The sequence below is a fragment of the Corapipo altera genome, unplaced genomic scaffold (genome assembly GCF_003945725.1).
Source record: "Corapipo altera isolate COAL_440 unplaced genomic scaffold, ASM394572v1 2b, whole genome shotgun sequence".
Classification (NCBI taxonomy): domain Eukaryota; kingdom Metazoa; phylum Chordata; class Aves; order Passeriformes; family Pipridae; genus Corapipo; species Corapipo altera.
The window spans coordinates 11338216-11363296 of NW_020884874.1; the positions used below are offsets into that span (position 1 = coordinate 11338216).

The 25081-nt window shown below is 40.1% G+C and overlaps 1 protein-coding gene across 3 annotated transcripts in view; it reads right to left on the reverse strand.

Moving 5' to 3' along the window:
* Positions 1-21884, reverse strand: part of HS3ST5 (heparan sulfate-glucosamine 3-sulfotransferase 5) — a 187140-nt gene extending 165256 nt beyond the window's left edge. The window contains exons 1-2 of one of the 3 annotated variants that reach the window (XM_027634127.1): positions 21329-21492; positions 15248-15442 (exon numbers count right to left, since the gene is read on the reverse strand). The gene's annotated coding sequence lies outside the window, so the exon portion shown is untranslated. Of the gene's footprint in view, positions 1-15247; positions 15443-21328; positions 21493-21619 lie in introns of those variants that run through there. The other 2 variants (XM_027634126.1, XM_027634128.1) reach the window with 2 other exon arrangements.
* Between the last annotated feature and the right edge of the window lie 3197 nt (positions 21885-25081).

The window sequence follows — 25081 nt, forward strand, 5'->3', positions numbered from 1 at the left end:
AAATAAAAATTAAGAGTCATCTGGTTTGAGTCTTAATAGTATAAAATTGGAGTCCTTCAAATAGTACTGATTCAAACACATTATCACTGAGAAAGCTTGGCACTATATTACACTTTCAGAAATCCTAGGATGGTAGAAAAACAAGCAACAGGTGGAAAATATGTAAATAAGACTTTTCATCATGTAGTGACTGAACCAAATATCAAAGCCTGGATAGGGCTAATTAGCTACTAAGGCAGCTGTTGAAAATTTGTCCTACCTGAGAATCTCAAAGGGACGCCTACACTGCAGTCATGCTGGGAGCCCAGCTCACATCACACACCAGATCACATAAGGGAGAGCCACCACCACAGAGAGCCTGCTGTCTTCCTATGTTTTCACCAGAGGTGGGACCTATCTCAAATCACAGACACCACGTGCAATGGTCAGAGAGAGGTCCATCATCACAGTTTAGTTACTAGTATTGGGGATATTACAGTCTCAAGCTGGGTTTACTGGCTGGTTGTACATTAAAACTCCCTCTTATGCCACAGGTTCTCTTGAGAAAGTAGCAAATATAATGCAGCCATAACTAGTAGATTGATTTCTTTTCCTCTGTCTCTCTTTCAATCCAGCCTTAAACTCTGCTTGGTAGATTATGCTTAGTCAGTTGGCACCTACAGGTCCACCTAGCCATACAAGCTATTTTGAACCAAAGAATCACCGCCTTTTCCTTTGAGATGACACCCTGCCCTTTTTCTGGCATCCTCAAAGCCTTTCAACTCTTTTCCTTGAGTACACATGTTCACGTTTATGCCACAGAGAAGGGTGTCCACCCCAGGTCTTCCCCACATGACCACAAATGTTTCTGTGCAGATGAAGGCCATCCTTCTCCCCTAGTTATGGGGGTCATCCTGCTACTCTACAAGGCTGGGCAGAGGGGATGGGAGCACACTTTGGGCACCTGAGGATTTAGATGCTGTGCAAGCACATATGAACTAGCAGGTTTGAGAAGAAAGAAACAAGTAAGAAATGATTCATACAGTGTGTTGTTGGAAAATGTCTGTCTTCCTATGGATACTTTTTTTTGCTATAATCCTTAAGGACAGTGAGCACAGGCATAGCTTACCGCTCAGTCATGCTTTGTTCCATACACCATTCACAAGTGTGACAAGAGGCACGAAGGTACTTCAGGACACACCTCTGAATTATGAACATAAACATTATTGTAGTTATACTCCCACACACACACTTCATTTTTCAATGTAGTCTGACTTCAAAACTTAATACAGGATCAGATTATCCCAAAACCTTATAAAGAAACCTATACATCTTGCCCTAGATTTTACTTATACATAGAGTTACTGTCACTGATGCTGCAGAAGCTGTGACTAACTGTTCATACGATAGACTAAATCTTTAGATTTCAAAGTCTTCCAAAAGCAAGACAGAGGTTTTATGCTTAGTGAGAGCAATGTTCTGATGATGGGACCATGCTCCTCTTACCACACTGGGGAGGGGATCTGCAGCATTCTCTTATTTACCCGCACTGTAATAAGCCAATTCTGTGAGTGACTAACTTTGTTAGAAAAGGTAAACAGACTCTTATTTTAGATGCAGGAAATACTTGAAGAATCCTTAGGGTGGACATGGGAGGGTGTCTCATGCTTTTCTTTAAAAATTTTTTTAAAGCTTGTGTTCTTTATTTCAGAAATCATTATAACTTGGTTTAATTAGGACATAATTTCCAGTAAAAATAATTTGTTCTAGTTACTGGTCACATGTTCAACTGGCAGGTGTGCAAGCTAATAGATGACAGAGTTTTATGAAATACTGTCTGTCTTATCAGAGAGAATCCTGTGGTTTCAATCATATTAAAAAAGTGACAGAAGCTGTTGGCCATTTCTAGTACAGAAATCTCCCTCTTACTAGTGGAGTAGTGTCCTGTTTTACTGAGTATTTGGACACTTTACATCCAATTAAGTATTTTATGTCTCCTTATACGTAGTTGCGAATACCACATTTTGAAAAACAAAAATGCACAGATATGTAAAAGGAAAGAAAATAAATTCAATAACTCAGCTAGATGAAAACCTAATTTGCTTCAATGTACTTTCTACGTGAATGTCCTGAGTAATGAGTTTTAATGATAGAAAAGTCTAAAAATTTTTATTCCAATTTATACACTGGAAATACTTAAAAATACTTGCATTTTTTAAATTAGTATTAAAAATTGGAGTAGCGATAATTCAACATCTTTCCAAAATTCTGTGTCTGTTGAAATATAGTACATGCCTGTACACAAATTGGTTTATATGTATAAAAGAAGGAACAGACTGAAATATGAGACTAAGCATTTAATCTCATCTAAGGATGCTCACACTGGCAGAGCCAATGGACATGCTCTTATGAAAATCATGTATGTGATAATGTTCTGAATACGTGATCAATTAAAAAAAAAAAGAGCAAATATTTTTATAAGTAAAGAAAGTTTCCTCCTTCCCCCTGTTCATATACTGGAGTGAACATTGTAACAGGATTTGATAATCAGTGAAATAATTAAACTAAAATATAAAGCTTATAAAAAAAAAAGTGGTTCTGGAATAGGGTAGAGAAATCAACTGTAATAACTTCTGCAATATTTTTAATATATTTTATTATTACCAACATACTTATTTCTCTGAAAAAAATAATAATTTCTCAGGTCATATACTATTTAAACACAGATCTAGTTTTGGAAAATTAAGTGAGCATTTCAGAGAAATATCCTGGATATGAAAGAAATTCAGAGATGATACTGCAAGTCATGCCATGATTTTATGAATTTCTATCACAAGGAAAATTATTTGAATGATGGGATACTGATTATTTTTGGAATTTTTCCTTACTTAAATTATTTTCAGTTCATATTTTCTCAGAAAGTCTCTTATAGCAGAGAAACTTTTTTCTCAATCAACTGGAAATAAATAAGATGGCTTAGTTTTGTAACAAGGTTCAGGCAGTAAGAAATGGAGCCAGAATCCTTGCACATCATAAAGGTGAATTCATGTTCAGTGTAGATACAAAGAGGTTTGCAATATGACTACTCACACCTAAAATTAGACTATGTCAAGTAGTAAAATTCAAGTGCCAATCACTTTCTCAAAAAAAAAAAAAAAAGAGACAAAATCTAAAATTTTGGTTTTTTGTCATGGTCACAGCTAGAGATTTATGCTTCCATCTCCTTTTTAGCCCCTTCCACCTTTATCCCCTCCACCCCATGCATATTCCCCTATTCTAACTCCCCACTCCAATTTTCTACTTTTATTTAAAAAATAAAAGATAGAACCTTCAGAAAACTACCAGAGAAATGCCAGCGCCAGATTCCAATAAAAAGTAAAATGTGCTGATACAGATTTTAAGGTTAGGAGGAAAAATATGATAATTTAGTCTGGCCTTTTTCAAAACAACGAGCACAGAAAATTTGGAGGTTATACTTGCAATAAGTTATTTTTACTAAGTTTACATTTTTTGCACAATGACAGTTTAAGTTTTCTTCACTAGTTGTACTTTTAGTAGGATTTTTCCAAGGTTATCTAGTGATGCTTTAAAGAAAAACATGAAGGTAACAACAGAAAAAAGGATTTCTTAGTTTCAAATATGCTGACTGTGTCCTACACAAGGTCATTTGACTGCCTATCTCAGATATAGACTCTTCCATTTTCTGTAAGTAATCCACAGGACACATTCTTCTTCAATGAAAAGGTGAAAATGTGCATTAGGGCACCCTTCATGCCAAATACAGAGGACAAGAAATCTCTTTCATTCCTTTGAATTCTCAGTATATTCCAAATAATTGCAAAAATATAGAGAGAGCTACATTTATTTATAAACTTAGAAAACAATCTTTTCACTATATACTTTTTGAAAAGCTGGAGATTGGTCAAATGTCACAGGCATGACCAAATATATTTTAAGAAAAATATATTTGGGTGATGGGTTTGGATTTAACTTTTTTAGTTATTCAGCTCTGGAAGTTTCAGTTTTAACAGGCATTAAAAATATTCAAATATATTGTTTTTTAATGATTAACACGATTGTGGTGTTTTTCTATAGAATTAAAAACAAACCCATTTTCTTTGAACTTTCCAGGTACTTACAGCAAGAGGCTGATCATGGAAATTTCAGTTCAGGGACGTTTTCAGAAATTTGTAAGCCCTTCAAAACCTCATGTTGACTCCTCACAGTTATAAAACATAACTAAGGTAGTTAGAAGTGCCCCAATGATGATATTTGTATGGCAGGTGTCACCAAGTGATGCTATCACATACAGTGTTCCTGTTCTCTGTGTACATACAAACATTTTGCTTTGGCTATGCCAGGCCCTATGCAAAAGGATTTATCTTGTTCCAGCAGCTTTGCATGAGCAACTAAGGAACTTGTTAATTACAGGGTCACTTTTTATTGCAAAGCTGACACATAAGAATGAGGTAGGAGCTTTGGCCAGTGTCTCACAGAGACAGTGCTGGATGTTTTCTGCCCAGGAGAGATATATATTCATTCAGGAACAAGCTACACCTGGGATAGATCTAGATTATCTGTCATTCAGTTCATTCAGCGAGGGGTGCAACTGCAAGGCTCCAAATAGTTGTAACTCTTCATAAGCAACAGCCACATCAGTGTGCATTCTCCCTGTCTGCTTGCATGTGCGAGAGCTGCATGCTTTAAACTCATGACATATGATATGAAGTTTGAGAGCACTTGAGTTAATTAAAAAAGGTAGCCATAATCTGTTAGGTTTATTATGAAATCTTTAGAGTGACAATACAAAATCATTCTGCAGCAATCCCAAGAACTCCACACAAATGAACTCAGTTGATAATATTTATTGACAGAACAGTGGTATAATCTCACTAATATTTGCAAGTTTCAATTACAGGGAGGGCATGAGGCTGTTAAGTAGCCACGGTTTTCCATTACGATTGGAACAAACACCAGTTTATTAATTCGTCATCTAATTTTGAAAAGGTGAAAGTGTGATGCTGCTAAGAATGATACATGATGAAGTAGATTATTTTTGCATAGATGTTTTGACATTGAAATTCTGAGTTGAATTCTGGGAGAGAGGAAAGCATAAGAAAGCATAGGTCATTCTTCATATAAATGAAAACTTGAGATGGATCACTAGCATTATGAAAGCACGTAATACAGTATTCTATTACTCAAGACCTAAATCTGTTGGATGACAATCACAATTGCAGTTCACAAAAAGAGGAATAACTCTATGTGCATTTACCAAGAGGAAGCAAAAGGCAATGAAATTACAATTTGATTTTTTTTTTCTTTTTCAGCAAAGATATCCCCAAATGAGGAAATGGGCTACTAATCAAGCAGAATAATTTGACAACAGGACTATCCTCGTAAGGACCCCAACCAAAACTTTTGAAAGAGGAATCTGAGCATCAAAAGACATAGGGATTTCGTGACATATCTTTACATCTTCTATACAACTGTAAGTTTATAGACATTAACAATTTGCTTACTAAATAATAGTTTATTTGTAGACTATTTCCTCCTGGTTTGTTTTGTAAATAATATAAAGCATTATCATTACTTTCTTCTTTGTATTATTTGGAACATACTTGTACCAAAAGGCTCCTGCAGAGAATCAGAACCATTGTCTACCTCAACTAACAACCAGAAAATCACCCAGTTCATATGGAGGTAATGATTTTTAGACTAGGGCAAGGATAAAATAAACACTCTGAAGCAAACTCTGCCCTCCTTCTACTCAAAGAGCAGAACTGGTGTGTTATGCATCATATATCTAACACAAAAGCAGCCATTCAGCCCCAGAGAGAATAGCATACAGATATCACATTCAAGCACAGTTTGCTGTTAATCTAAAAATAAGATACACGATCTTAAAAGGCACCAAAGAAGCATTCTAGAAACTCTTTGCTAACTAGCAAAGGACTGGACACATGGTAGAGCTAATAAGCCTTTTCTAACACAGGGTAGATGAGAAGTTGCTAAACCTTCTTCCTAGAGCCTGCTGGGGCATTCAGAAAAGACTGTGACTTGTCCAGGCAGCCAAAGAATCTCTTTTTCTCACAGTCCAGATACAGGGCATGCTGCAAGATTTCGCTGTAGCTGCCATCCTAGGCTTTTTACTTCATTCTGCTCCTGGAAGTACAATAGTGAAACACATCTGTTTTGGCATTCTTCATTAGATGTGACAAAAAAAAAAAAAAAGATTGGAACCACAGCCTCATCACCTATCATGGAAGATGACACTCTGTCTCATCAGGGTGCACCGTCTGAATGGATCTGGACTCATAGTTCCTCAAAGGAAAGATGAATATATTTGATGGCAGCTGGTAGAACAAGGAATATATTGAGCTCATACTTCCTTTCCCTCTGGCTCAGAAAGACCTCCTCCCAAAGGAGAACAGCTCCAGTCAAGCTGAGTAAGATGTGCTGTGAATTGGGAACTGTTTTCAGCTTTTCAAAATCTGATTTCAATACAGAGAACATAGAATGCTTATCATGCCCCTTGAAAACTGAAAGTAAGAGGTGGTTCAGATAAATTGGAAAGGTACACTTGCTTGAGGCCTTGTTAAAAACTACCTCTGAGTAGCCTTTGTCCCTAATGATCAGGCAGAACAGATGGCTAACGGGTTTCAGTCTCTGCCTGGAAGCAGTGGGGTTTATTTTGTGCCCAAAATCTGGTCCCATTCCATGGCTGGATGCCCACTGCATCTGCGGTTTGGAAAGAGTCTGAGGGTACAGTCAGATCGGAGGAGGTAGGTGGTAGAGGACCAGAGGAGAAGCCCAATGAGTTGAGCTGGACAAGCAAGTATCATCAGATTCAATTTTGCAATAGGAGAGGCCACAGCAGAAGAAGAAGCTGTGAAACACAGGCTGGGGGGCATGAAGATCACTACATGATGAGAATCAGTAACAATACAAGTTGATCATTGGGAGAAGTAACAGTAATAAGCTAAATAATAAATACTTACATAAATCTTTCTAAAGACAAAGAGGCAGTAATCTTACTTTTTCTTTATATGCATGTAAGAGAATGTATTAAGGAATGTTATTGGTTGGAAAAACAGACCTGTGTCTTTCACCTTGCCTACTTCCAGATTATAAAAGGATCATTTCCTTTATAGGTTTCAAAATAATCCTACATGTTTGAATAGGCAGTCAACTACAAAACCAACAATGCAGAACAGTTAATTCATATGCAAATATTAACAATTACAGTAACACAGAACTCATAGAGTTAGCACTGTAGGACCAGATACTCAGATAATGAAAACTAAAATAACTGCTGGTATCTATAAATTCAGAGATTCTTACCCTTCATTTTTATAAATTTCAGCCTGCATATCAGTGTGCTGTTAACTGAACTGAGCTCAATATTCTGTATGCAGTCTTTAAGATAATTTTTGAAAAGGGTAGCCTTCTGAGGATAGTTATTTAAAATTCAGAGGGCTGCCCAGAATATCAGAGTAAGTTCAGCACTAGTGTAATTTTTCAACCTGACCCCAGAGGCCTACAAACTAAAATGTCAGCAGATTAAAATGCTTTTTAAGAACCATACTGCACTAAATATATGTATGACAGAGTTATACTTTGAGTTTTAAGCAGACAGTATCACATTGGAGGTGGCAGCTGAAACAGTCAGGCTAGGACAATTTTGAAGCATGTGTCAAACAGTTGCAGGACCAGGCTAATAGAGAGGTCTCCATCACAGTAAGAGCAGCTTCAAGGTTAGCCTGGGGAGTGGGGTCAGAGTCAGGCCTGCCCCCTGCTGAAAATAGTCAAGAGAAAGGTACAATTTTGTCCAGAGTAACATCTGTTTTTCACAGTTTATAGGAAGCTATTGGCACCAATACCACATTGTCACCAAATGTGTCATGATCTTTCTCCCTGAATGTCTCAGCCTAACATCTGTTCAAAGTACCTTTATAAAATAGACTGAAATATTTAATAGGCAATTTATTGCCACAAATTACGATGTTTTGATACTGAGGCAGCCTGCAAAGTGATTTGCAGAGCTGGATTATAATTGTGGAGCTTTTCCCAAGAAACAGGCTGGGTGAAAAAGCCTCATCTTCAAAAGAAAGACACCTCAAGAAATCTGACTTGTGGCACATTCTGTGTCTGACCCAGATTTGAGACTGGCTACTAGTTCACTATCCGTTAGCTACTGCGTGGTATGAATTCGTTGTCTTCTGGACTGCATGACTTGTATTCACCAACTGAGAGCTACCATCCCTGCAGACAAAACTGAAGATAAAGGCAGAGGCACTAGAGGCGTTACAGCAGGATACAAGGACCAGGATGCTCTTTAGATCATGAATTACAGTTGTAGATAGCAGACATGCTTCAGACACACACCAAAGAATCTCCAGGCCAGCTTTAGATCTACTTACTTAACTATTCCTTTTTAAGTATCGCTGATAAATAAGTTAAATTATTTAGAACACACTCAGGTCTCCTTAATCATTACATGCTATACCAACTGAAAAAATGCATTTATATTTAGGTAAGAGTATGCACAATATATATTTAAGAATAAAGTAAAAATAAATATGCAGATATATATCATGAATAATCATACAGTATGTTTCCTAAATTTTTACCAGGGATTTTTCAATATCTGTTACTACCCTATTGTTTCTAAATATATTTGTGGAGTTACATGCTGGACATAATTTTCCAAGCATGAAGAATTTTAGGGAACTCAGTGATTTCACTAAAGCAAAGTAAGTGACATATGTCACCTCAACTTCCAAACCAAAGCTAAGCTAAAAATCCTGGTATGCTTCATTAAGTTTCAATTTTCTAAAAAAATCTTCACTTTGTTGATCAAGCCAAATAGCTCCTACTGAATAATAAAACTTATATTTGACTATTGCCAATTTATCAGATTCAGATCCTTTTTTTTTTAGGTTGGGTTCATCAAGTTCATTATATATGTGCTTATGCTATAGTTAAATCAGACTCTTTGAAACTCCCTTGAGAGATATTCTAAAGGCACCACTTAGAAAAAGAAATGGGTAAAAAATTTAGATTTGTTATTTCTCCCAATTTGAAGCCTCCAAAAGTAATAAATACTCCAGCTTTTTGGAGCCCAAATTGAAAGCAATGTTAAGAGAAGGCACTGGCACCTCATGACTTTCCCCCTGAGATTCAGTTTTACCACACACTTAGGGTCACAGCATTTGGAGGCATTATTTTACCATTGGTGAGAAATTATTAGCTCTCTGGTAGTTATCTTTCCCCCAAGAGCACTGCAATTTACATATGCAACCCATGAACCACAAAACTGGTATAGAAGGATTATGATGAGACGTAGAATCTCTTCTAGGTAACATTTCAATTTACCCACAACCAGATTAATAGTCACTATTTTTGAAATTGTGCTATCCTGCAACAGTGAGCATATAAAACCTTGAAAAAGCTCACCAATAAAAGATGAAGAAAGAGTAGAAAATATTACTTTTCTACTAGCTACATCATACTAAGATGAGTAGATGTTGCAAAAGATGCACAGTGATGCTAAATACTGAGAAATAAAAAATTTCATATCTTAAGATAAGAATTGCTATAAATCAAATGTATTTTCCCCCCACAACTAAATTAAATACTGTTTTTCTTATGCAATTAGTCCACAGTCATACAATTACTTATTAGAACTGTATCCAACTATCCTGTGTAAACATAATTTTCAGTTAGCTAAAAAGTCTATTTTAAAGCAGAAAGGAGTTTGATTTCTGAGACCACACTCTAAAAGTTTTGTCTTTTTTTTTTTCCTGACACACAGAATACTCAATATTCTAGCAAATAAATATTTTTTGTCTCCATTTGCATTCTCGGCAAAAATTAGTAATGTAGTGGGTTTCTGTGGCTGGGTTTTGGTATTGGGGGGGGCTACAGGGGTGGCTTCTGTTAGAAGCTGCTAGAAGCTTCCCCTGTCCCATGGAGCCAATGCCAGCCAGCTCCAGGATGGGCTTCCTGCCACTGGGCAAGGCCAAGCCAAGTAGGAGCAATAGTAATGCCTCTGTGACAACATATTTAAGAACAAAAGATTGTTACGCAGAAGAAATTCCAACCAGGGAAGAACAAAGTGAGAACATGGGAATAACAACCTAGGCACCAAGGTCAGTGCAGAAGGAGGGGGAGGAGGTGCTCCAGGCACTGGAGCTGAGGCCCCTGCAGCCCGTGGTGCAGACCATGGTGGAGCAGCTGTGCCCCTGCAGCCCATGGAGGACCAACGGGGTGCAGAGACCCACCTGCAGCCCATGGAGGAGCCCATGCTGGAGCAGGTGGATGAATGAAAGAAGCTGTGACCCCATGGGAGGCCCAGGATGGAGCAGGGTCCTGCCAGAGACCTGCGGCCCGTGGAGAGGGAAGTCCATGCTGGAGCAGGTTTTTCCTGGGTAGGACTTGCGACACCTGTGGGGGATCCACGTCAGTCCAGCTCATTCGTGAAGGACTGCACCCCATGGAGGAGTGACCCACGGGACAGCAGTTTGTGAAGAACTGCTGCCCAAGGGACAGACTCACACTGGAGAGGTCCATCAAGGACTGTCTCCCATGGGAGGGACCCCATGGGAGCAGGACAAGGACTCCTCTCTCTGAGCAGTGGCAGAAACAACAACTGACCATAACCCCCATTCCCTGTCTCTCTGCACTGCTGAGGGGGAGGAAGGAGAACATGGAAGGAAGGAGGGGTGGGGGGAAGGTGTTTTTTAAGACTATTTTATTTCTCACTCTTTGGCTCTTATCCTGTTAATAATAAATGTAAGTACTATCCCCACTTCGAGTCTTGTTTTGCCCGTGAAGGTAATCAGTAACTGACCTCTCCCAGCTCTTATCTCTACTCATGAATTCTTAGCTGTTTTTTTTTTCTCTCTCCTCTGTCGAGTTGCAGAGGGAGAGTAAGAGAGTGGCTTTAGTGGGTACCTGGTATCTGGCCCGGGTCAACCAACTACACTTTGAAAAGAAGTGCTTGTACCCTCACTGTTTTGTACCTCTGAAAAAACAGATTTTTCAATACTTTATAAATTTCTGATAACAAATGCACTGTAAATGGATAATAGCTTTCCTATAACAGCAATTTCTGTATAAACTGAAACCCAGCATTATGAGAAATGTAACTATAAATAAGGCAGAACACTATTTCCTGAAACATTTTGCCACATTCAAATCTTCCACTGCTTTCAGAATATTATTGCATATACCACAGTTAATGACTGTTACAAACAAATATTAAGCCCCTTGTTCACTATTTGCAAAAATGTCATGTTGGGCTGTAGTAGCACCACTTAAATGAGTTAAGTTCATTCCTAACAAGAAAAATAAATAAACAATGTCTATGTATTTGGAACCACACTGACCTAAATAGTACTAGGACTACATCTATGGAAATGAATTAAATAGCAGTAGGGCATGGATTCATGCCCTGGAACTATTTTTTTTTTCTAAAGCATAAAATCTCAGGGCAGTCTCTGACACTTTCATGATCTTGGCTACTTGACTAGCTGTCTCCCAAGGGTTTCCTGGGCACAGCTAGGGCACTATCCCAGCCTGGGGATTGCTCTCAAGGGACAGACTGGATGCAACCTGTGCTTGGGAGGCTAAGGGAACTTAACCATATGGAAGTGGCCACGCTTATCTGACCTTCAGGCTAGAGGGAGGCCTTGCATTGTTCAATTTACTTATGAAAATTATAGGCAAGGAGCAGAAATGCAGCTGTAATAGAAAAAAACTCTCAAACATGTAAGCAACAAACATTCCCAATTACTCTCCCAACAGTAAACATTCCCAATTAATCTCTCATTATTACTGGAATAAAAGACACAAACCCTGACAAATCTGTTCTCTTGTGTCCCTGGGGGATAAACAGACGTGAGTGGCCACCTTCTGTCTACCACCATGCTGGGGATTTACACTGTATCTCCATGCTGTGCTTTACATATTGACCCAGTGCACTGGTGCTGATCACACAGCCGAGTCTAGAGGCAAGCTGTCTCGTCCATAAGCACTACTTACTGATCCATGTCAAGTCATATAAACAACACATATTCAACTTAAGGTGCTGAAAAACTGAACTAAGAAAATTAGATTGTTTTCAAGCTGCACACTAAGTCTTTACCTATATTTTAATTCTACCTCCTGAGCCTATATATTGTTCAGTCAAAAGGCATTTCCCTCTTAATGTTGTTAAAAAGACACACCTGATCTCTCAGTCACTATTTTCTTTTGCTATAGCAAAGAGACAATTCATTTCCTCTTTCCTTCTCTTCTCACCTAATGTCTTCCTCAGTGTATTTAGGAATAAAATAATCTACCTTCCACGAAGCAAGTACCTTTGGAAAAAAGCACCTGGAATACTTCCAGTACTTCCACTTTATCCATTAGACTAAAACCATGATCTACCCAATGTTGTGTCTGCTCTGAAATGGGTCAAGAAGTATTCTCCCCATCAGGAAAAACGACTGGAGCTTTTGAAATTCTCTTTTGGGAGTTGCAAAAGGAAGTTTAAAATCTTCAAAGTTTAGGAAGAAAAAAAATTTAATTTGGGATAAATCAAGAATCTTGTGTCAATATTCTGAAGACTTCTTTTGGTTTCTTATTTTTATTTTTACAAAAAAAATCACCTTATAAATTAAGAAAAAATGGAAAATATATCTTTTAATTAACAGATGGTCACAGTGCACAAAAATATATGAAAATATGTCTTTTCTATGGACAGCTCTGTTTTCAATAAACTTATATGTCTGACAAATCTAAATTTCAAAGAAATTTCAACCAGCTACAAGTTTTTTCCTGACAGCTGACTGAAATATCTTCAAAGAAAAGATTTTCAGAGTAAAAAGTTTTGATCCATTCTGAAGTGACATAAGAAAAATTGTTTTTTTTTTTTATTTAATACAGAAGATTTTCAAGGTGATGAATAATAAAGAGACATTAATCAGGTATATTTACTTTTTGTAAAAGAGAAAATGGTTTGAAAATTTAGAAACTATTTTTATCACCTTTTCTTATTTATCCTCTTTTCCTCATTGAAATTCTTTCTTGCTTCCACAGGAATAAAAAAATTGCATAAAAAAATAAAATGCACATATCAGTAAAAAACTTATATGCTATTTGTTTCTGAAACAAACAAACAAAAAATTTCTAGTTTGCTTTGTTACAGAAGAAGAAAAATGACAAATCAGAATGCCAGATCAATCTTCAATCCATTTTTGTTAAAGAAAATAATTTCTGTTCAAGGATAATTCTCATAAGTAAAGCTTCTGCCAGGAAATTCATACTTTGTTGTTTCTTGCTATTAAGTTGTGTAAGGTGGAGGTATACAAAAACTCTGAGGTATCTGCACCATAAATAGTCCCTTTGCTAGCCACCAGGAGGGACACAAAGGCAGTTACAATACTGTAGGTCCAATATATAAGGGAAGAAAGAGTTGTTTGATTTATATTTACCTAGATCTACCTCACTAGTAGCCAGGGAACAGTCCTGAAGGAACTGAAGTGACACGTTTTTAGGCACATCAGAATGAAGGTCTGAGTTTCCATTATTTGCAGTTGCACAGTTCAGCTTTTTGAAGCCCATGTTTTTGGCTATACCTGAAAGAAGTGAACTTCATTCTTAGTTCAGATGATTGAATAGAGTATACTGAAAGAATAGCTAGCAGTCAGTTGTAACCAGGGTTTTTTCATATGCAAACTGAGAACTTCTAATCCTAGGACAAATTTTTCACTAATTCTCCTCAAATCTTCTTTTCCTCTGAGTGAAAACTCTGTGGTTGGTAAAAAGCTTATCAGTCATATTTTCTTTTGCAGAATTATTTGCCAAAAAGATTAGAATAGATTATTTTATACAGATTGTGCATCAGCACTCGGGGATGTAATTTTCCACCAAAAGACAAATAAAGACATATTGTTTGACTATACTGATAGATTCTCTACTGACAGACTTTTTTCCCACTGCAAATCTGGTTTACTTTACATTTGAGATTAATCCTTTTACAAGAGGCAGGAATGTGAAATTATAAAGAGAAAGGATTTGCTGCCACCTCTGACATTATTTATACTTATACGGCATTTACAAAGGTGAGGACATACAGCACCAAATTGTCCAACATATTTTCCCCCAAATCTTACTTCTGACATCATGCCAAAGTTAGCTCCACTCACTCCAGTCAACTGTCTTTTCAGCATCAAAAGTTGTTATGAAAAAATGCTATATCTATTTAATGTATTTAAAAAATGCTCTAATAAATACTCCACTGCTCTACTGTCATTTTCCATTTCCCTAAAAGCTTCACATTACATTCACTGATAATCTTTCCAAAATCTTTCTCCAAAGTAAGACTGTAGTTGCTTTTCCAAGTCTTAACAGCAAGATCTTAACTGTGATTGCAGATGACACTAGCCTATAGCTGGCAAAATATCTTTCAGATTCATGTTTTTCAGGACATAATGTAGCACTGACTTCAGACACTTACGTGTAGGTTCACTTTGTTTTCTTCCTTTTCAGGATTTGGCTACTATTTTTTTTTTTTTAACTTTGACAGCACTGGCTATTATTTATAACCTTGGGTTTAAAACATTCTGCAGGAGAACCATTAGACCCTACTGTTTTACCTTCAGGAAACAGTTTAACCACTCTCAGCTATTTATTGTGCTGTCATATCTTCCTCTGTAACTTGATGGTCATACAGCAAGAACAACCACCAAATCCCTGCTGGGGTGAGGAAATCAGGCAGTAACAAAGTAGAGCATTACACAGATTTTTGATATTAAAAGAAAAAAAATATATGTATGCACATGTATACACACATATAAATGTGTATACAAATGCACACAAAATCTGTTAGGGCCATCTGGATTTCCAACAGAGGAAATGGTTATTTTCTTGCTTTAGTCTTCTTTTGAGGCTCCTGTTCTATCGGTATGTCAGCTTTAGTTACTTCTCCTGTGGCCAGAACATGTTAGGTAACTCAAATTTCATAATTTTATTTTTAACCTCAGTTGCACTTATTTTATGTTTTGCTTTTGTCTTAAGGATCTTTCATTAGAGTGTATTTTTTTGCTCCTTGAAAAAAACCCAACAAAACACATCACATTAGAGATATATTTTTCATATATCTCTACCACTTACAACTTTGTTGCTAGGTTCATTCTGGGTTTTACCAAACTCAGCTGTGCCTGTATACCTGGCAAAAGTCATGCCTTCTATAATAGTAAGAGGAAAAATAGAAACAAACCTGGCTGCACAGAATTCAGGATGCAGTGTAAATCCATTTCCATTGATGTAAACTGACTTGTCTCCCATGAGATGCCAGTTTTCTAATGCTGTCATCATAGCAACAATGTCAGGTTGCAGAGGAAGATTTTGATGTAGGTTGAAAGTCCATCAGCTAGTGCAGAAAGTTTACATGCTGCTGAGCAAGCTTAAGTACCTGTTGTAGAGGACAAATCCCTTATTTGTTGTTTCACTTTCCACTTAATTCTACATAGGATTAATCATGAATATTAATATTTCATTTGCATAATTCCAAAGAAAAAGGGTGCTTATATATGTATTATAAATTGGTTTACTAAGTTCTTTTACAAATAATTTTTTATTCACAGATATTTTTTAATAATTTGTGTTGTTATGTAAAGTCCTGTCATCCCTTGATAGACTCCGATTATGTGTTTGATATAATACAGCCTAACAATTTTACTTATGACAGTTCTTTGGAGACTCCAGCAACTGTATGCAGTCAAGATTGTTCAAGCCATTATAATGCAAGATTGTATTACAGTGATTTAAATGGATAAAAGTTCTTTAATGTCCAAAAAGAAATTAATTGATAGACACTGTTCTGTAATGTATTAGGACAAATGTGTTACTTTCCCCCAAACAGAGAGCTGTATTTTAAGCAACACTGTTGCAAAAAATACAATCCATAAGGACTGTGAGCGTTGGTGTGCAAAAACTACAAGAATTAGCTATTTATTTATTTTTTCATTTATTAGTGTGAAACATGCTGTATCAACTCAGGTAGCTTAAAAAGCTTTACACATGTTTGGGGATATGCAACAGTTTAAACATGTGGGAATACCTTCAGTTTGACTTCTTGAAAAATGTCTGAATTTTACAAAATTGGCTATTAAAGTCTACCTTGTGCAGTGTTAGTTCCTGGGATTATATATAAAGTTCATTTTGTAGTAGTCCTTCACTATAAACTTCAACATTTACATGTTATCTTTGTTCTTTTGGATTAGAAATATGAAAGAGCACAGCTGTGCAACTCTTTTTAAAACAGTTAATAGCCTGCAGTACTTCTAAAGCATACAAAACATTAAAAAAAAGCAGAAATATTTAAATTTGAAGTTGTCTAATGCGGAAAACATTTTATAACCATGGATTTAAACACTTGAATAAACTTGGGAAAATTATTACTTTTCATGGTCATTGATCACGAAAGCATCTTTGTTCAACAAAATGTGATTAGGTCCCTTTGAGGTCAACAGATGCTTAAGAACTAATATTTATTAAAGGGTTTTGCTGATGTGAATCTTTCTGCAATTACCATTTCATCTGATTGTGTTAACAATGCACAGTAATGCTTGTTTGTTCAGGAAGAAACTTTGTGCTTACAGACTTGTAATACTTAGAGAGAGAGAGAGATTGTGGAGCTAACACAGTATTTATGCAACAGGACAGAAGTACTGTTAAGTGCTATTGCTGGGTTGGGTAAACCAAGAGCACAAATAACAGAGAAAAAGCCAGTCTTAGTAGTAAATGGTGTCTGGCCATTTCCCTTAAAATATTTTCCTTAAAAGACTGAAAGTTCTGTTCTCATTATTTTTTTACGTGCATTTGTGTTCTGAACCCAATCTGAACTAAACTACTTTTTCTTGTATATTCATCTTTATTTCATTTAGCTAGTAGCATATCATTTCAGTCTGCGTGCTTTTCTAAGGAAGATCATATTATCAAGGAAATGTCCTGACTGCAGTAAGAGAAAATTGAACACACACACACACACACACACACACACACGAAAACAAAACACAGTTGAGACTAGCCATAGTCCAGTGATTGATATTTTAAGTTGCATGTGACACTCTTTCCTTGTTCTGTTGCACTGCATTTAGATATTGTAAGCCTCTCCAGACATGCTATGCATAATTTTACATACCATCTGCTTTACATGCCATGTTCCATATGTACAATGTATAACCTAAACCCAATATTTTGATTGATTTGAGCGACAGTGGAGGCTTTTGTTCTTAAATTGTTGAATAGAAGAATATAGTTCTAAATAAAGTATCTGACAAATATGTTCTAGGACTAAAAAACAATAAAATTTATTTTGAAAATGTTTTTAAAAGTGTAGTAATGTCAAAATTCAGGTGACTTTGGAGAATCCGACTAATATTGCTTCCTAGATTCAAATACCAAGAGACTTGTAAATACTGGCTATCATTCACTTAACAACCATAGCAATACAAGGGCATAAACATGTTTCAGAGTCAGACCAGGGACAGCAAAAATAGTCTCGAAATAGTAATCCGAATAAAGATGAACAGCACTTATTCCTCAAAACAGGATGAGGTTTATAAAGATGCTACAAGTGAGTAATGGTTATTCAGAATCATGTCCTGGAATTTCCTGGTACTTCACTACCTGGCTTCATTCAACCCAGCTTTAAATACTCAAATCTTATATACTCTTCAGCTACAGGTAAGCCTTAAAACCCTAAATTTCTATTTTGAAGATACTGTCCACAAGAACATATTTGAGTCTCTACATACACAGATGAAGAGTAAGTATTGAAACACCAAAATGAAAAAAAATAATTTCAAAGAATTTCAAACAACAGCTCTCAGACAAACCCAAAGATTTATTCAAATATGTATCCTCAATTTTAGAACTACCAACTCTCTTCATCCAAGAAAGCAAAGAGCATTAAGCACTGCTTTGGACACTAAAAAAAGAACCACCACTCCCCTATCCCCCCTCCCCCCCCAAAAGAAAAATGCTCAAAACCCTTAATATGGAAATGATTACCCTATTTTTCACATTTGAGTTCAAATGGAAGTATTATCAACAAAAACAGGTTGTGGCATTACAGTGTGTTAGCAAACAGTAGATAGAGTGTAAAATAAAGGGAGCAACAAAGTAGAGTGAACAAAATTTTTCTCCATGCAATGTCTCATAAAATATGTACCCTTCACTTCCATATAAGGCACATGATAAAAGAAACATTTAAATTCATAGGAAAATTGGAAAGAAACCTATAATATGACATTTAAAGAATGAAGTGTTTGTCTTGCCTTTGTACGTGCAAGGAGAGAAGAGATAATCAGTGAAGTATTTGTCCATTTTGTAGGGGTTTTTTCCCACTGTAACATGAACATCTTAATCTGTTCACAGTTAAGTACTAGTGACACATTCAGTTCACTTCAATGAGATTCTACCAGATACCTACTAATAAAGCTGAACAAGAGGTGCAGCACCTCAAACTTTTTTTATCCTTGCCTATTAACACTAACTTGTACTTAAAAGGGAAATATTATTACTGGACCATTACTGAAAAAGGTTATATTTCTTCTTGTATTGGGTTTTGGTAGTGGCAGGGGATACAGGGGTGCTTTCTATGAGAAGCTGCCAGAAGCTTCCTCTGTGTCCAACAGGCCCAATGCCAGCTGGCTCCAAGATCTGCAGCTGGCCAAGGCAGGTGAACTATCAGCAATGGTGGTAGCACCTCCGGGATAACAGATTTAAGAAGGGAGAAAAAAAAAACAACTGAGCAATAGAAACTGCAGTAAGAGAGAACAGTGAGAGTATGTGAGAGCAATAGCTCTGCAGACACCAAGGTCAGTGAAGAAGGAGGGGGAGGAGGTACTCCAAGCGCCAGAGCAGAGATTGCCCTGCAGCCCACAGTGCAGATCATGGTGAGGCAGCTGCATGCCTGCAGCCTGTGGAGGTCCATGATGGAGCACAGATCCACCTGTGGATGGGGTCCATGGAGGACCCCATGCCAGAGCAGGTAGATGCTCAAAGGAGGCTGTGACCCCATGGGAAGCCCATGCTGGAGCAAGCTCTTGGCAGGACCTGTGACCCTGTGGAGAGAGGAGGAGTAGCATCCCGCTGTGGGGGACCCATGCTGGAACAGTGCGTACCTGAAGGAGTGCACCTTGCGTATGGGACCCACGCTGAAGCAACCTATGAAGAACTGCAGGCCCTATCTCCCCTGCTCTAATGGAGGAGAGGAGGTAGAGAATTAGGGTGTGAAGTTAAGACTGGGAAGAAGGGGAGTGGAGGGAGGTTGAGCAGGTGTGTGTAGGGGAAAGGCAGGTGTTTAAGATTTATCTTTTATTTTTTGTTATTCTACTCTGGTAATAAATTAAACAAATTTTACGAAGTTGAGCCTGCTTTGCTTGTGAAATAACCACTGAGCGATCTCCCTGTCCTTGTCTCAACCCACGAGCTTTTTGATACATTTTCTCTCTCCTATACATTTGAGGAGGAGAATGGTAGCACAGCTTTGGTGAGTTCCAGCCAACGTCACCCCAACGCACCTATAATGTAATAATCACATTCTTCATATAGCATATTTCTGATACCTGACAAGTTTTTTTATCACATTCAGCATTTTGGGGGATCTTTCAACACTTAGATTTGAAAAAAATTAAGAATCACATTTTCTTTTTTAAGGCATTCCAAGCAATTTACAGTGGTTAGTCAGGTTACAGAAATAAGACCAGCTTTTGCCATTTGAATATCAATACTTTTATTTGGTGCTTCATTATATGTCTGACTACTCCCAATCTAAATACTACACTGAACAGAGGACATTCTGTGAACTAGAACTTCCACTTGCTAATGGATTTTTCTTTTTGCACAAAATCTTCTTTGTAGTCCATATGAATATGGGCATTTTAATTATTAATCAGAAGCATTCTTTCTTATTTGCATCTGTGTTGTGAAAGAGTTCTTAAAAATGGGATAAAAAATTAATGTACATTTAGATTTTTCTTCTCTCTAGAGGGAGGGTGTTCATGAGTTAAATGCTTATATAACACCTTTCCTTACAAACTGTACTACATTTCTCTTGTTACTTCTCTATTGAGCCCTTCTGGGCCTGATCACAGGCCACTGAAGTCAATGGGAGCCCATCTAATTGTCTCAGTGGTCTCCTTCTGCTTTCAACTTTTTAGTGAGAACAAAGATATACAGCATTGGAAAAGTATAAGGTATTAAGTAATACTTTATAATGTCTGTGGTTAAAGCAATGGGCTTCAGCCCATCTTGATATCACACACATTAAGAAATCATTCCAGTATTTTACCAGTGCAAAGTGGCAATGAAAATCTAGAAGATATTTCTGGCACAGTGCTGCTAAAGCTCTTCAGTTAAAAACCCTACCTTTAAAAATTAAGTTTCTTCTATACATCTCTCTCCACCATGTTTTATACATCTCTCTCACGTCACCATCCCTATGCCTTCTGCCCATTCCCTTTCATTCTGTATTGACTAGAACCGTTTTCCTCTGAAGTTAATTGTGAGTTTTGTCATTGACTTCAACGGGGCAGTTATCATACCCAGGATGCAAAACACACCGAGATCATTGTCAAAGTACAGACAGTAAAAGTAAGAAAAAAAAATTCCAATGATTTACCGAGGTCCACTTAAAAATCTCCATCAACTGTGAGCTTTTATGCTTGTTTCCCACAAATGGCAGCAGGCAATCTAGGAGAACAAAAAGCCCCTTGCCCGATGTCCCTGGCATTTGGTAGCCGGAGCTGAGCTCCTGCCCGAGCGGAGTTAGCCGTGCGCAAACCCGAGCTGAGCAGAGCCACCCGCTAATTGACAGCAAACATTTTGCAAACATTACGCTTCCCTAAGGGACGAACGTTTTGCCACCGGAGCCCACTGCAGAGCAGGAGGAGGGAGCATCCAGGACGAGGAGAGGGCAGGGGAGCCGCGGGCACCCTCTCGTACCGGCCAGGGCTCCGCTCTCCTCCCCACTCCCCGGCGCGCAGCACCTGGGTGCTCCTCTCCTCAGGTGAGGTGCCCGGCGGAGCTCCCTCTCTGTCCAATTGGTGACACCGCGCCTCCCGAAACGCCGGATCGCCCTGGCAGCCCCTAGGGACGTGACCAAAACCGAGGTGGGGAGCAGCAGAGGACAGTCCCCGGGGCGTACCGGAGGCACCGTTCCCTCCGTGCCCCGGTCCCAGCACGGCGCGGAGCGGAGCCGCTAAGGAGGGAGCCCCAGACACGGCAGGGCACCCTCTGCACCTTACCCGTCCCCGGGGGACCCCGTCGAGACGCGGAGCCCCGTACTCACCGCGGTGCTGCAGGCAGCAAACCGCAGCGCAGGGGAAGGGCCCCCGCCCCGGCCGGTGCCCGCTACGGTGCACAGACCCCGTCCCTCGGCGCCCACATTCAAGCCCCGGCCGCGCAGCTAAAAGTCCTTCTGAGGAGCACCCGGCGAGCCACGCCGCCTCCTGCCTCGAATCGCTGTCACCTCCCCTCCGCTCGCCCCGCGCCCCCCCCCGGCGGGCAGCAGCAGTATAAAGCAGTCCCTAACCCCTCAAATCACGCACCGGCAGAGGTGCCGGTCCTCGCCGCTACTTACCGGGCATCCTTCAGAGCGGCAGGCGGGAGCGAGGGAGGAGGAGGAGTAGAGAGAGAGGGAGGGATGGAGGGAGGGAGGAGGCTCCAGGCGGGCTGCGCGGCGCTGCGCTGTGCTGCTCGGCAGCCTGGGCAGCTCGGCGGAGTCACTGAGTGAGTGTCTCCGTGCGTGACGGCGTGTGCGTGTGTGCGCGACGCTGGACACCAGCGAGCGGAGACTCGGGCACCGAGGGGCGGCGGGGAGCGGCGCGGGAGATCAGCGGGCGCAGCCCGCGCATCGCGGTGCGACCAGGTGCGGCCCGGCGCGCCCCCGGCCCCGCGGCCCCCAGCGCCCCGCCGCCGCGGCGGGAGCTGCTGGGGAACGGGCAGGGGGAGGCGCGCATCCTCCTCGCTGGCACACGCACCGCCGGGGGAAGGAGGAGAGCGGGGGGAGGGATTAAAAATAACGAAAATTAAAAAAAGCGCAATCACTAGGAAAGGAAAGGGGAAAAAAAAAAAAAAACACAAAACTCTGTCTCTACTTTCCAGCCGATGTTTGAGCCCCCCGCCCTAGAGCTGAGGTCCCGCGGCAGCGGCGCGCTCCCGCCGCGCCGGGAGCCGTCACCGCCCGCGGTGCAGCACGACAGCAGCTGCCGCTGCCGGTAGCGCCCAGCTGAGGAGCCGGAGCCTCTCCCCGCGTATGGAGGAGCCTCCCTCTTTCCCTCCCTCCCTCCTTCCCTCCCTTTTCCCCTCCTTCTCTCCCTCTCTCCCAGTCCGCTAAGGCGGGCAACGGAGCCAGGTGATGCCGGCTCGCCCTGCGGCCGAGGCCCCTCCGCCGGCGCTGGCTCCTCCGCGGGCAGCGGCCGGGCTCCTCCAGGCACTCGGGCGGCGTTGGGAGGCTGCCGCCGCCGGGACGCGGCTGGAGGGGGAAAAGCAAGGGGCGGAGATGGGGAGCCGGCTGTCCCCAAGAGCTGCCGGCAGGGCCCAGGAGCAGCGGCGGAGGAATGAGGCAGCAGCCGGGAGGGCCCGCCTGAGCCGGGCAGCGGTGCGGGGCCGCACCGCACTCCTGCAAACGCCGTTCCCCCTGCTCGGCTGCTCACCTCCTGCCCTAGCAAAGTGACCGGCTGGAGAGGACCGAAGATGGTGCATCATTTCTGCCGGGTGTTTTGGGAGAGGTGGGGGAAGCAAGCGGAGAAGGGAGGGAGGGCATGATTGTAAGAGTCAAAGGGAAAGCTGGGCGGGGGGTGGGGGGAGCGAGAGCAATTTACACACCAAAAAAGCCCATCCTGGGGAAAGATAAAAAATAGCCAGAACAGCATTTAAAGTTGTTCGATTTGTGATTTACATTATAACGCTGCCGCTGCTGCCTGGCTTCTCCGACAGTGTGCCCAAGGAACATGCAAGATGGGGGAGGAGGAGCTATATACTTTGTGCTTTCCCTTCCTAGCGGCAGTTCGCTCTTTCAACCTCTCTTTCTTTAAAAAAGAAATAACACCCAAAACCCAACCCCCCAACGGCTCACACCCCACACACCCCACTCCTTTGATGGAGAAGTGGCTCCAGGTGGTGATTTCGGAGTTGCAAGCGGAGTTTCCTTGGGAAAGGGGTGTATGTAGAGCACCCCTGAGAATGATCCTCTCGGGCTTTGGGCCCTCGAGTTTGGCAGCCCGGGAAGAGGAAGGAGCAGGCGTTCCTGCCTTCCTATGTCAGGTAGTGCCCGGCGGCCACGAACGGCGGCAGCGCCCCAGCCCAGGGAGAGGGGAGGCCGCCGCCTGTTTTCTCTTGCTCCTCCCGCTCTGCGAGTCGAGGTCAATGATTAGTGGTTCTGTTTTCGGCGAGGAAAAGAAAAAAAAAAGGAAAAAGAAGTCTGGATAAAATCTAACTTTTGTTTATCAACAATTCATACCCTGATTAAAAAAATAGCACCAAACCTTAACCCAGATTACGCAGTTAAACATATCGAATCGGAGACAGCGTGGCTGTTTGCCAGACCTATGATCCATTAAGCTTTTTAGCTCATTGTTGGCAGGCAACAATAGCACACGATTAAATTCTTACATTTTACAGACAAGCCATTTTCTTTTCATAGTAAGGTCCCCTATCCTACATTGCAATTAAAAATAAGGTATCTTCAACAATAAAATAAGGAAGAAATACTGTAAGTTTTTAGCTACTTTGTGTTCATTTTACGGGTAGAAACCTTGTGCTTTGCTCCAGGTAATATGTCAAAACGTGGACTGCAGCATATTAAAAATTCTCATAACAAGTATTTTGGATAATTTTACCTTCACAAATGAATTATATATTTCGCTGTGTACCACTCAAAGTTTTAGTTGATGTTCTTTTTACGGAGAGAAACCAAGCAAAACTCAACATAATCAAAATAAAAGTATGAAAATAGGATATATAGAACCCTTTTTTCTTCTGTGTGTTATACATGTATATACACATATATGCCCTTTAATAAAAAAAATCCTGTCTGAAGTTATATATTCATACGTTTGTGCATGTGTACATATTATATATGTATGTATATATACACCCATTATATCAATATTTCAAAGTAATTTAGAAATTCAGAATAGAAAAGAAGCTAAACTAAAAATACAGCTCTCAACTACCTGCCAAGCTACCACTTGTAGAAGTCGTAGAATCATTGATAGTCATAGAATCACTGATACAGAAAGAATATGAAAGTTATACCTTGCACCTTATTCTTTACATGAACAACTTAGGTAATAGAAATATATCCATGGAAAAAAAGGAAGTACAATCTTTTCTGGTTTGTTGGGTTTTTTTGTTTTTCTTTTTGGTGTAGGGCATTAGGTTGTGGTCCTAATTGCCAAAATACTTGTTTTGTAAAGTCTGCATTCAAAGAAGTTGAATCTGTCACTGCTGTCTCTCTGGAAGTGGAAGATAAATAGCATGCGCAAAAAAGGATGACTGATTCCATGAGGATCTGTGGAAAAGGAATGGGAAAGGTTATGGGGATGGGGAGTAGGGCTATCCAGGTGACAACAGTGAATACAGGAAGCTGGTATGTTACAGAGGAAACTGGACCTGTAAACAAATGCCATCTCATGTGGAGGAGGCAGCAGGAAAGAAGACCTTAATTCCTTTTGTCATGGTCAGGCTGTGCTGTAAAACACAGCCTACTGCTCATTACTACTGTTAATTAGATTGTAAGATAATGCCAACCTCTTCTCAAGACCTGCACACATTGTTTCTAAATCCTCTGTGGTTTAGGGAAAGTCCTTTCAAGAGCAAACATGAGACTCTGAAAAATGCTAGAAGGTCTAAGTTCATAGGACTCATCTTCTTGAGGAAGGTTTTAGGAATGTATTTTTTGTCACCCTAACAACTCCTCAGACATGGTCAGCTGGCATTGTGGTGTCCTAGCCCAAAGAGAGAAAGGCCTGAGACTCGTTATTGGTTATTTTATTGTTTTAATCTGGGAAAATGTAGTCTTGATCCCATTTTCACAAAG